The following is a 9,652-nucleotide window of genomic DNA, read 5'->3' on the forward strand; positions in this document are numbered from 1 at the left end:
CCTTCTCCCCCCCCCCCCCCCCCCCGAGAGGGGGGAAAAAATAAAAATCTCTTCTCTTAATGTTCACCTTGGGTTTTGAGTGCTACAGAACTTAGTGCTTGCTTTTCTACTGTTAAATAATTTCTTTATTTTCTGAGGATTTCTGTGGGGAAAGCGATGCTCAGAGCCTAGAAGTATGGTTATTTGTACCTGCAATATTGTCTTTCCTCAGATTTTATTATGTTTGGTTTACTTAGCACAGATGCAGCAGTGAATAGCAACACCAGTCCTTCCCAGTCATCATCTATCAATGACATTTCATCCATGTCAACAGAGCAAACATTGGCCTCAGATACAGACAGCAGCCTCGATGCCTTGACAGGACCCCTTGAAGGATGTCGATGATCAGCCAGGATTGCAGACTTGACTTTGGAAAGGAACTGTTGCTTCCATTGGGCCTGAATTGCTTGTAAGTTAATGGAACCAAGTAGAAAAACTCCATGTTCTGCATGTTCTGCTAAAGTAATGCCTGTTTTTTTTACTCAGTTGTTATGAAATTGCCTGCTTAATGTTGTAGAATGAAAGCAAATCAATGTCTAAAGAACAAAAAAATTTAAATTTAGGCACTATTATAGGCTTTTCTTTGTTTCAGCCTATTTCAGGTGAGCAGTTATAATAGACTTTTAGCCATAACTCCTCTTAAGTGGGTTCATGAATCTTCAGTCCCAATTAGCAGGCTTCTGTGACACAATATTTGTTTACATTTTAGTACAGTATTGCTCATTAGTAGGTTTTTTGAATGTATAGTCTCTATGAAGTTTGTTTTAATGTGTGACTGCAGCCGTTTGCTTTATTTAATGACGGGAGTGTTGTATGTAAGTGTGAACTCACACATTGAATGCTCTCATGTGTGGGATGAATGTTGAAAGGGCAGTTATTCTTCCACATAGCACTTTTTTTGTTTTATTGAGCCCTTTCTATCTTCACTTTCCAACGATTCTGTCTATCTTCTTGTAGAAGAGATAAAACGTGAAGTTTAAAGAATATAGTCATCTGTATTTCACCTATGAGTATGTGTGTCTAACTTTTTCAGTTTTTTTAAACTTGGATGGAAGATACAGTGGCTTAATTAAATCTTAAGGAAGGATGAGTGACTTATCTGTGAAGCAGTGCCTGTTTAGAAGAGGAGAGAGTGCTAAAATGTTCTGTATTTTCTAGCTTGTGATACCGGTCCTTTAACAAAAACAAACAGAAAAGGAAATTATATCTGTGATGCTCTTCATTCACTGCAAAGTCTGATAAAAGAACTGATGAATTGGAGAGACTTGCAGCCTCAGAAAGAGCTGCATAAATGTTTTCCATTTTCTTAATGGGTCCATCCTATCTAGCGAGTGATTAAAGAAATAAAAATACAGTAGTTTTGAGTCACTTATAAATTAAGTATTTGGTTAACAAAGCTTAGCTCTATTCCCGCATTAGGAAAACCTCTCTATTTGTACTGGGGGAGGAAAACATATTTAATACATATTTTCTAAATACAGTGTCAGAGAAGAAGAGGAGATTATTTGCTGTCTCAATATAGGCTTATCAATACAGTTTTCGGAATCAGATAATACAAACATTGTCTGTTAAATTGCACAATAAGTTGAATTAGAAAATGCATTTGCAGTAGAGTAGGGCTTAAATTGCTTTATACTACACGCTTGTGAATTTGTGCACATTCACTCTGGAGTGCACGGGTGTGAAATTTTGCTACAGATTCTTGTGTGTGCATGCGTGTGAGATTAAACTATATAACTATAAGAGTAATACAGATGTACAAGATGAGGTAAAACACCACTTTCTTAAAGGCACTATATTTAGCTGTTGATCCAGATACTCTTGACTTGAATATATAAATAGAACTTATAAAATATACTGGCCCAGCCAGCCACTACATTACTGACATATTTCTCTTGTAAAAGAAAATTGTCCATTGTTTCTGACCTTATGATTTGAAAAGCAACGATTTCTCTTTATGCAAACATTGTTTTTATATTAAAATTGTACCCCTTTTTAATAGCTTAATTTGCTGCAGCAAAAATACAAAGGTTTTACTATCCCAGAAGGTTAAAAAAAAAAAAAATTACCAAAGTACTTAATACGATGTTAACTTCAGAATTGTCATCTGGAATCTTGGATTTTTAAAATTCTGTTTAATTGAATTGCAGGATATTGGGGCTTGGGCTTTTTCTTGTCGTTTGGTTTTAAACCTACGGATATCTTAGTTTATCTTTGGATACTGACACTATACATGAAATATTTTTAGTGCATTTTTGTCACTGGAAAAAACATTTAAAAATACCTATTTACCACATAGCAGAACAGTACAGGTTGCTGTTCTTTTGCATTTTTTTAATCCTTGTTATTTGCATAAGTTAAAATCACTAAAGACACCTGTTCAAAATGAACATTAGTGATTCACTATGGAAGTAATCTACTGGATTTCATTTTTCAAGATTTTTATCTTTTCAACTGAAGTTGCACTGTGCTATGTTCATTTTAAGAGTTACTGCTTTAGAAGACTTAATGCAACAAAGATTTTCTTTCATCTTTTGGATATTCGCAGAGTTGAACTTTTCCTATTGGACTTGGGCTGCTCAGAACGGGGGGGGGTGGACCAGATGATCTCCAGGTCTCTTCCAACCTAAATTATTCTGTGATTCAAATTGTCTTTTAATGTCTTAACACAACTGCCCTATGTCCATGATTTGAACTGGTATCTGACCTTCTCCTAGTACGTACTGTTAGCTTGAATAGTGCTCTTGGAACAAAAACCCCCCTGAGATTAACTGAGCTTATTTGTACATCTTGTTGTAGGAAAAGCTGTCTCATACCTTATTTTTTTTAATGTCTTCTTGCTATGGCATACATTGAAGCTTCAAAACTTTACAGAAATGTTGCTGCCTTTGGAGCATGCATGCAATGTCTGTGGATATTGTGGATTTTGATTCCAGTATAATTCAAAACCCAATTGCTAATAACCTGAATGAACATCGATCTCAAGAAGGCACATATGCAGATTATATTCAGAAAAATGCATGCAGAATAGATGCATGCTAAAGTTCCCATGCTATTTCAGTGTGCACATAGAGACTATAAATGCACTGCATGCAGATTATATGCATATAGCTGTATTCCTGACTGCAGATTAAGTTCAGTGCCACGTTTGTGAAATGGTCGTCAATGCCGTGAGAACCTCATCTTTGATGGAAAACAAAATGCACATGTAACTTGACAGGGGTTTAAAAGTTTGGTGTGCAATATAATCACTTTTATTCCTAATACTAAAATCATGTATGTAAAGTGATGCAATTGACCATTTTTTTGCACTTTGGCATTTATAAATATTTATATGTATTTAAAGATTAAGAATATGTGAGTGTGTGTATACATATGCATATATATATATTAAGAAACCAGCTCAGTTTTGTAAACATGAATGTTACTTTTCTTTGAGAGACTTTGTATAGTGTTAACACTACTGCGGTATACATAAACAATTTATGAAACATGACTAAAAATAAGTGGTGGTCAACATAGATACAATCTGTAATCTTAACTGCTCACCTGAAAAAAGAGAGGAATCTATGGCTATCAATCAGATTATTTACCAGAAATGTTATGTTAAATCTATGAACACTGAGTAGCTGAATGGCATTGCAGAAATGGAGTATGTTTTAAACAGTTCATTTCATCTGTGCTCATATCATTTTTCCTCAGAAAAAAACCAAACCTTAGAAAGAGAAGCTTGGCCTTTTGAAATTCAGATAAGCAGCCTGTAAGTGTGCTTTGAGGAAATATTGTGATATGACAAGTCTGTTTTTTTATTGAAAAAGATGAGAAATGAATGTCAAAATTAGGGCTTCGTCTGCATGGATCATACAAAGTAAACTAGTCTAGTGACTGGAAACTAGCGTTTGCAAACAGCCTTTTAAATTTTGTAATGTTTCCGGTAAGGGTTTGCATTTCTTTGTCAAAATAATGAAAATTAAACTCAACCTTAACTAGAAATTAACTAGTTGGTTGGTAAGTTTCAAGAACTGTTAGGAACCAGAGGGCTCTTGAGGTTTGCTTTGTCTTTAAGTCCTAACAGAGCATATGTGTTTAGTCAAAGTTAGTTTAAAAAAAAAAAAAGGGATACCGTATGTTTAATTTTTCTTTCCTAAAGGAAGGACCTTAAATGCTAAATCAGTTTCCTTTTTAGATCTGATTGTATTTGGCTTAAAATTACGATTTTATGAATGAAGTAGGATTTAGACATTCAGAATACAGCTGACATACAGAGTCTCCAAGAACTGAGTGAATGAACCTTTTTTTTTTGGCAGAAGTGCAGTCCTCTAGTTTGGTGTGCGCTGGAAGTTCAGATGTTAAAGTGCAGACAAATCTTTACTGAACATAATGCTGTTTTGGAGTATGGGTTCAGTCTTGCAGCAATACAGTTTGTGTGGAGTGTTTCATTTGAATTGTGACACTTGAAATGGAAGTACTTTAACGTGTGGGGGGGTAAATGCTGAACAGCCTTTGTCTGTATATTCTACATATGTCATATGGATTCTATCAGGGCTTGATGCTAAACTTAGTGATACCATATACTGGGAACCAAATTCTTTCCTGGGATGTGTATTGTGTAATTCCTGCTCAAAACTGGTTTTGATCCAGGGACACCTGCACCCAGATGCAGAATTTGGACTTGAGTTCCTATAGATGAATCTAGTAACTTCTTTGCTTTTCCAGAGTGTCTTTGATTATTTTTTTTAACATGTTGAAATATGACAGAAAAATGTATTCTGGCTCATTATTTTACATATATTTTAGATTGTCTATTACATGAGTGATAGTGATGTTCTAAAAGCTTATTACACAACTTATCAAATCAGTTTTATTTTTTGCCCGCTCTGCATGCTAAAAATGTCTGGAGCTAAACTAATGTTTTAGGTAAACCATCTTTTCTCATATTATTGTTGGAGGAAAGTGGAGAGATAACACTCGTTTCTGTTTGTGTTCTATAAAATTACTATTTTTGTAGCTAAAACTTTAGTCGTTGGATTTCAATCCCACAATGTTGCTTTGTGGATATAAATTTACCTGGGTCCGCTATTTCAAACAGAACATGTATAACAAGTCCAGTACAAAATTAAACTAATAAAAATGCACTCTTCTGCAATTTGTTATTGAAAATATGGCAAATTATTTTGGTCCAAGAATTCAAAACAAAATAGAGAAAATACATTTAACTACTTAAGTTTTTATTCCTTGATGCTGCTGCTTATTTTTTTGAAAAGGTGCTTGCAGTTTTGCACAAAAGAAATCAACTTTATTAATTGCTGGGTTTGAAGCACTTTAGGATTCTTCTAAATACAACCAGTATACGGTGTAAAAAGGAATGACATAAAAAATGTTTAATGTGTTTAAATTTTGGTTGCGATCTTTGCTATTCTGATAGATTTGATCAGCATGTTCCTTTAAATATAAACCTGTTTTCAGAGATTTTAAATTAGAAATTCTTTTTATGGGCTGAAATTTAACACATAGTAAGAGATCATTTGAGAAACATCTTGTACTCAAATGCCTGTAGGGTGACTTGAGTAGCAATGTGACTACCTAGCCACCTGTTATGTAAAGATACAACAAAGATACAACGACGTTTGTTCCTATAGCAAGATCAGCTAGCTATGAGCACTAGGATTCTTTTTCTTAAACAAAAACCTTTTTATTAACTTCTGGCTACGCATCATGAGGCAGTTGTGTATGTTCTGGTAAGACCAGAACATCTGCTTACTGGGACTCCGCTGCAATAGATGCGCTATGAATACCACAGGAAGACACTGTCCCTGCTCTGAAATACTGGTCCGAAACCCCGATACTTTCTAGGGTGTACTTAAGCAAGTACATGGGTGTTTGTTTCCCAGGCTGGGTCTGTAGTTCAGCACTCCGTAGTTTCTTGGGATAACAAAAGCAGTGGAGAAAGTAATCGGGTGAGAACAACATTTTATGTTCAGTACCTGAAACAGTAGTCATATTTGTTACTGATAACAAAGCTAATTTAATACCTGTGAGCATACGCTATTGTATTGTGTTCTAATGGGGAAAACTTTTTTGAAAAACCAAGTGTGTCACTAGCTTTTCTATGAATTCAGATGCTTAAATTGGTGCTAATTTTTTAAAAGAAAATGTAACAGATGGTTAGCAGTGTATTTGTCTGTTTTTGATACCTATATTTTCTTAAATGGTGGCAAGCCAAACTTTGTAAAATGACTAATGTGCATTTTCAGCTTCATCAGATTCCCAGATTTTCCTAAAGTAAAATGGTTAAACTTCCATGGTGGTTACTGCTTCTTTGGAGCTATTGCTTTCAGGTGTGTTATACACTAATAAAGTGAACACAATTAGAAAAGACAGCAATACATAACTATCCCTTTCTTTAAATTACATGACATGTTGGGTTCCCCGGGTGGTTTTAGCAGTTTAGTGTAATCAAGATGCCTAAGAGCAAATCAGATACGTGTGTGCAGTTAACTCAGTACAGTGAAGCCTTACCTGGTCATTAAGGTAATTTATAAAGATTATACAAATTTTCATCTATTTTAAAGAGGGAATAACAAATAGAAATAATTAATTGTTTTTGTACAAATTCAAATGTTAATTCCAGAGAATATATTCTATAGTGTACTCCAGAACACATGCTATTAAAGAGTATATAGGCTCCTTGAGTGATTTGTTATGAAATCTGGATTTATCTAATGACTCAAAATAAACCCCCTCCAAAAATTAGTTATTTGAGAATTTAGTTTGAAATGCCTTCAAGTTTTAACTCCCTTCAGAATGCTTTGTACGTCTCGTTTTGGCCCTCTTTCCCGTCTTCTGTTGTGACCAAATGTCACAAAATGTCACAAAAAGTAGCATCAAGCCCTATCACTTGTTATAGTGTTCTGATTTTATGGCCTTAATATTATAGTATGGTATACAATTTCAGAAGAAAGATGTGCTTTGAAGTCTAATTATATAGATACATGTGGCCTCTTCTGCCTATGGAATTAGGCTTTGATTGTCATAGCTCATTCTTGATGCTTGTGCAATAGGAACATGTTCCTTTCAATGCAGTGGCTATTTTGTCTGATGCTGGACTTTGTTTTCAGGATGACTAGAAAGTTTTTTGTTTTGTTTTTTTTTATGGACAGCGGTCATGCTTCCTTGTTTTTGGATTGATTTTTCTTTAAGGAAACTAGGATTTCATAAGGAAAACTGTCAATAACTAGTTCTGAAGTGCTAGTTAAAGCCTCGTTCTGAAGCTTTTTGGGTTTTTTCCTCCAAAAACCTTATCGTAAAACAGTACTAAAGCCACTGTAAAATTACAAATAAATATGTATACTTAAATGACTTGAGCAGTCTGTTTTATTTGCTGTAGCAATGTTTTCTTTTTCTTGATCCTTCCTGTGTTGAAGTGGAATGTTTTATGTAACCAAAATGATGTATGCCCTTAGTTATCTTAAAACACAAAGTTTCAGTTACCACTTCAGCTTCCAGTTAACCAAAAAGTAAGTATGGGTACGAAAAATGAATGAAGAACAGCTTTAAGAGATTGGTTGGAGCTGCTTTCTCCTGATCAACTGGAACATTTGGACGCATTAACAGCACTTGGTTTTACTGCCAAGTGTATTTTGAAATGTTGTTTTTTTTAAATTGCAGAAGCTGTTTTCTGTAAACTGTAGAAGCTTGCCCGGTAATACTGACAGATCTGTATTCCCATCCATGTGCTTAAACGGTATCATAATCAGATGGTCTGACTTCCTTGCAAGTTTCAGATATGCTACTGGCCAGATACGTTGTGTGCGTATTTGTACATGTATAAAAGGAACTTTCTCTTCACCTTGTGCTCAGCCAATGTGGTGTTTCATTTTGTTCTCACTGAACAAGACAGAGGTACAGCTAACTTGAAAAAATAGTTCCATTGTACTTACTTTGAGGAAGAGGTAAGTATTCTTGCACAGACAGCGAGGAGGTTTCCAGGCACTTTGCGAAGCTGTCTGCTCTAACTCCGGGGAAGGTGCAGTAAAACTTACCTGCTACTTTGATTTAACTGCTTTTCATGGAGGTTTTCTAATATTAGAGGAAGGGTTAACATAGCTGCCTTTCTAGATATATGGCGAGGGCTCTCAGCCAGACTTTGGTGTTGTAAAAGCTTCACCTATGACAGTCTGAAACAATTTTTACAGCAACATTGCTGTTTCTTGTGTGGAGAACTTGAAGTTTTATCTCTTCTCTACGGGGCATTGCAGCAAAGTATCTGGATAAAGCAGGGATGCCCGGTAGATCCCGAAGTTCCCCTGTATTTGACGATGGGATATTTTTCAGGTTGCTTCTTCAGCTACCGAGGAAGACCTAATTCATTAAATAGAGAACAACAAAGCAGGAACATGAGGTGTGTGCAGGGCAGTGCTTTACAAAGCGTTACCCAAGTACATTTCTGGCCTCATGACGTACCTTTTCTTTATATTTCCTGCAAGTTCTTGAAGTTGGCAGGACAGTTCCAGAAAGGTAAGGAGGGAGGGAACTGATTAAACAAGACCCAAATAATTTTTGAGGAAAATGGGACTTCAGAAGTGGGTTTTTTTTATAGCAACGAGGTTTCAGAAGATGGAAAATTAAAAAAAGTGGAAAAAAGAAACAAGGAGAATGTAAGTGCGTGGAATTCAAATTAAAATCTGCTCAGTTCACGATTACTTGGTGTGAAGGTAAGACGGCAAAGAAACAAATTAGGGTTCAACGATGCACTTGTGGAGACTAGGCCGTGCATGGAAGGGGTTGGGCAGCGTGCGCTTACGAGTAAAGGGCCTGCAGCATTGCCCTGGGCATGGAATAGGGCAGGGCTGCCTCGCTCCACGAACCTCGTGGGATAAGACTGTTTTTTTGATTCACTCGTATTTGATCTTAAAACAAGCTGCTCGCTCCTCTCTGGGGAAGAAGAAAAACATCTGTGTGGTTTCTGCTTATGCATCATAAGCTGTTGTAGCGAGATACTGAGTTACCACGTAGATGGTCACTCTTACACTTAATCTTGCTGAAGAGCAAATAACGAGCCACATGTTTTACTCATATAAACTATAATTTTAAATTCAGTACAGGTTTAAGTATACAGATGCCATTGTTCATGTTAAAGTTCTTCTGCAGTGGGTTAAAAGAACAGCACTTACTTTCTTGATATTTAACTGTATATGTGTCATTAATGCTGGTATCAAAATAGTTAACACATTTCTCCTGGGGGGAGAGGTAGCTCTGAAGACATGTGAGTGAGGGAGTCTACTAGTGATGGTCTTAAGACTAATGTGTTCTTACGGGAGGCTAACTATAATCGGCAGAGCAAATGGCTTTGTACGAGACCACCTCCTCCTCCTCCTCCATGAATGATATCCCTTCAGTGAGAGGACAGGAATTGCACAACAGCTCTGGATCCCAGGCACAGGGCCATGTGGGAGTGCGGGTGGGAACCGTAGGGAGATGCAAGTGTGTTGTGTCATTGTTCCTCCGCATTTGTCTCTAACTGAAACGGCTGACTTTGGTATGAGCTCAGCACCCCCTACAGCCCATGTAATACCTCTGTGACTTCTGGGGTGGCTGGTAAAACACTCCAGCA

This window comes from Aptenodytes forsteri, unplaced genomic scaffold (assembly GCF_000699145.1).
Source record: "Aptenodytes forsteri isolate BGI_AS27 unplaced genomic scaffold, ASM69914v1 Scaffold54, whole genome shotgun sequence".
NCBI classification, from domain to species: Eukaryota; Metazoa; Chordata; class Aves; order Sphenisciformes; family Spheniscidae; genus Aptenodytes; species Aptenodytes forsteri.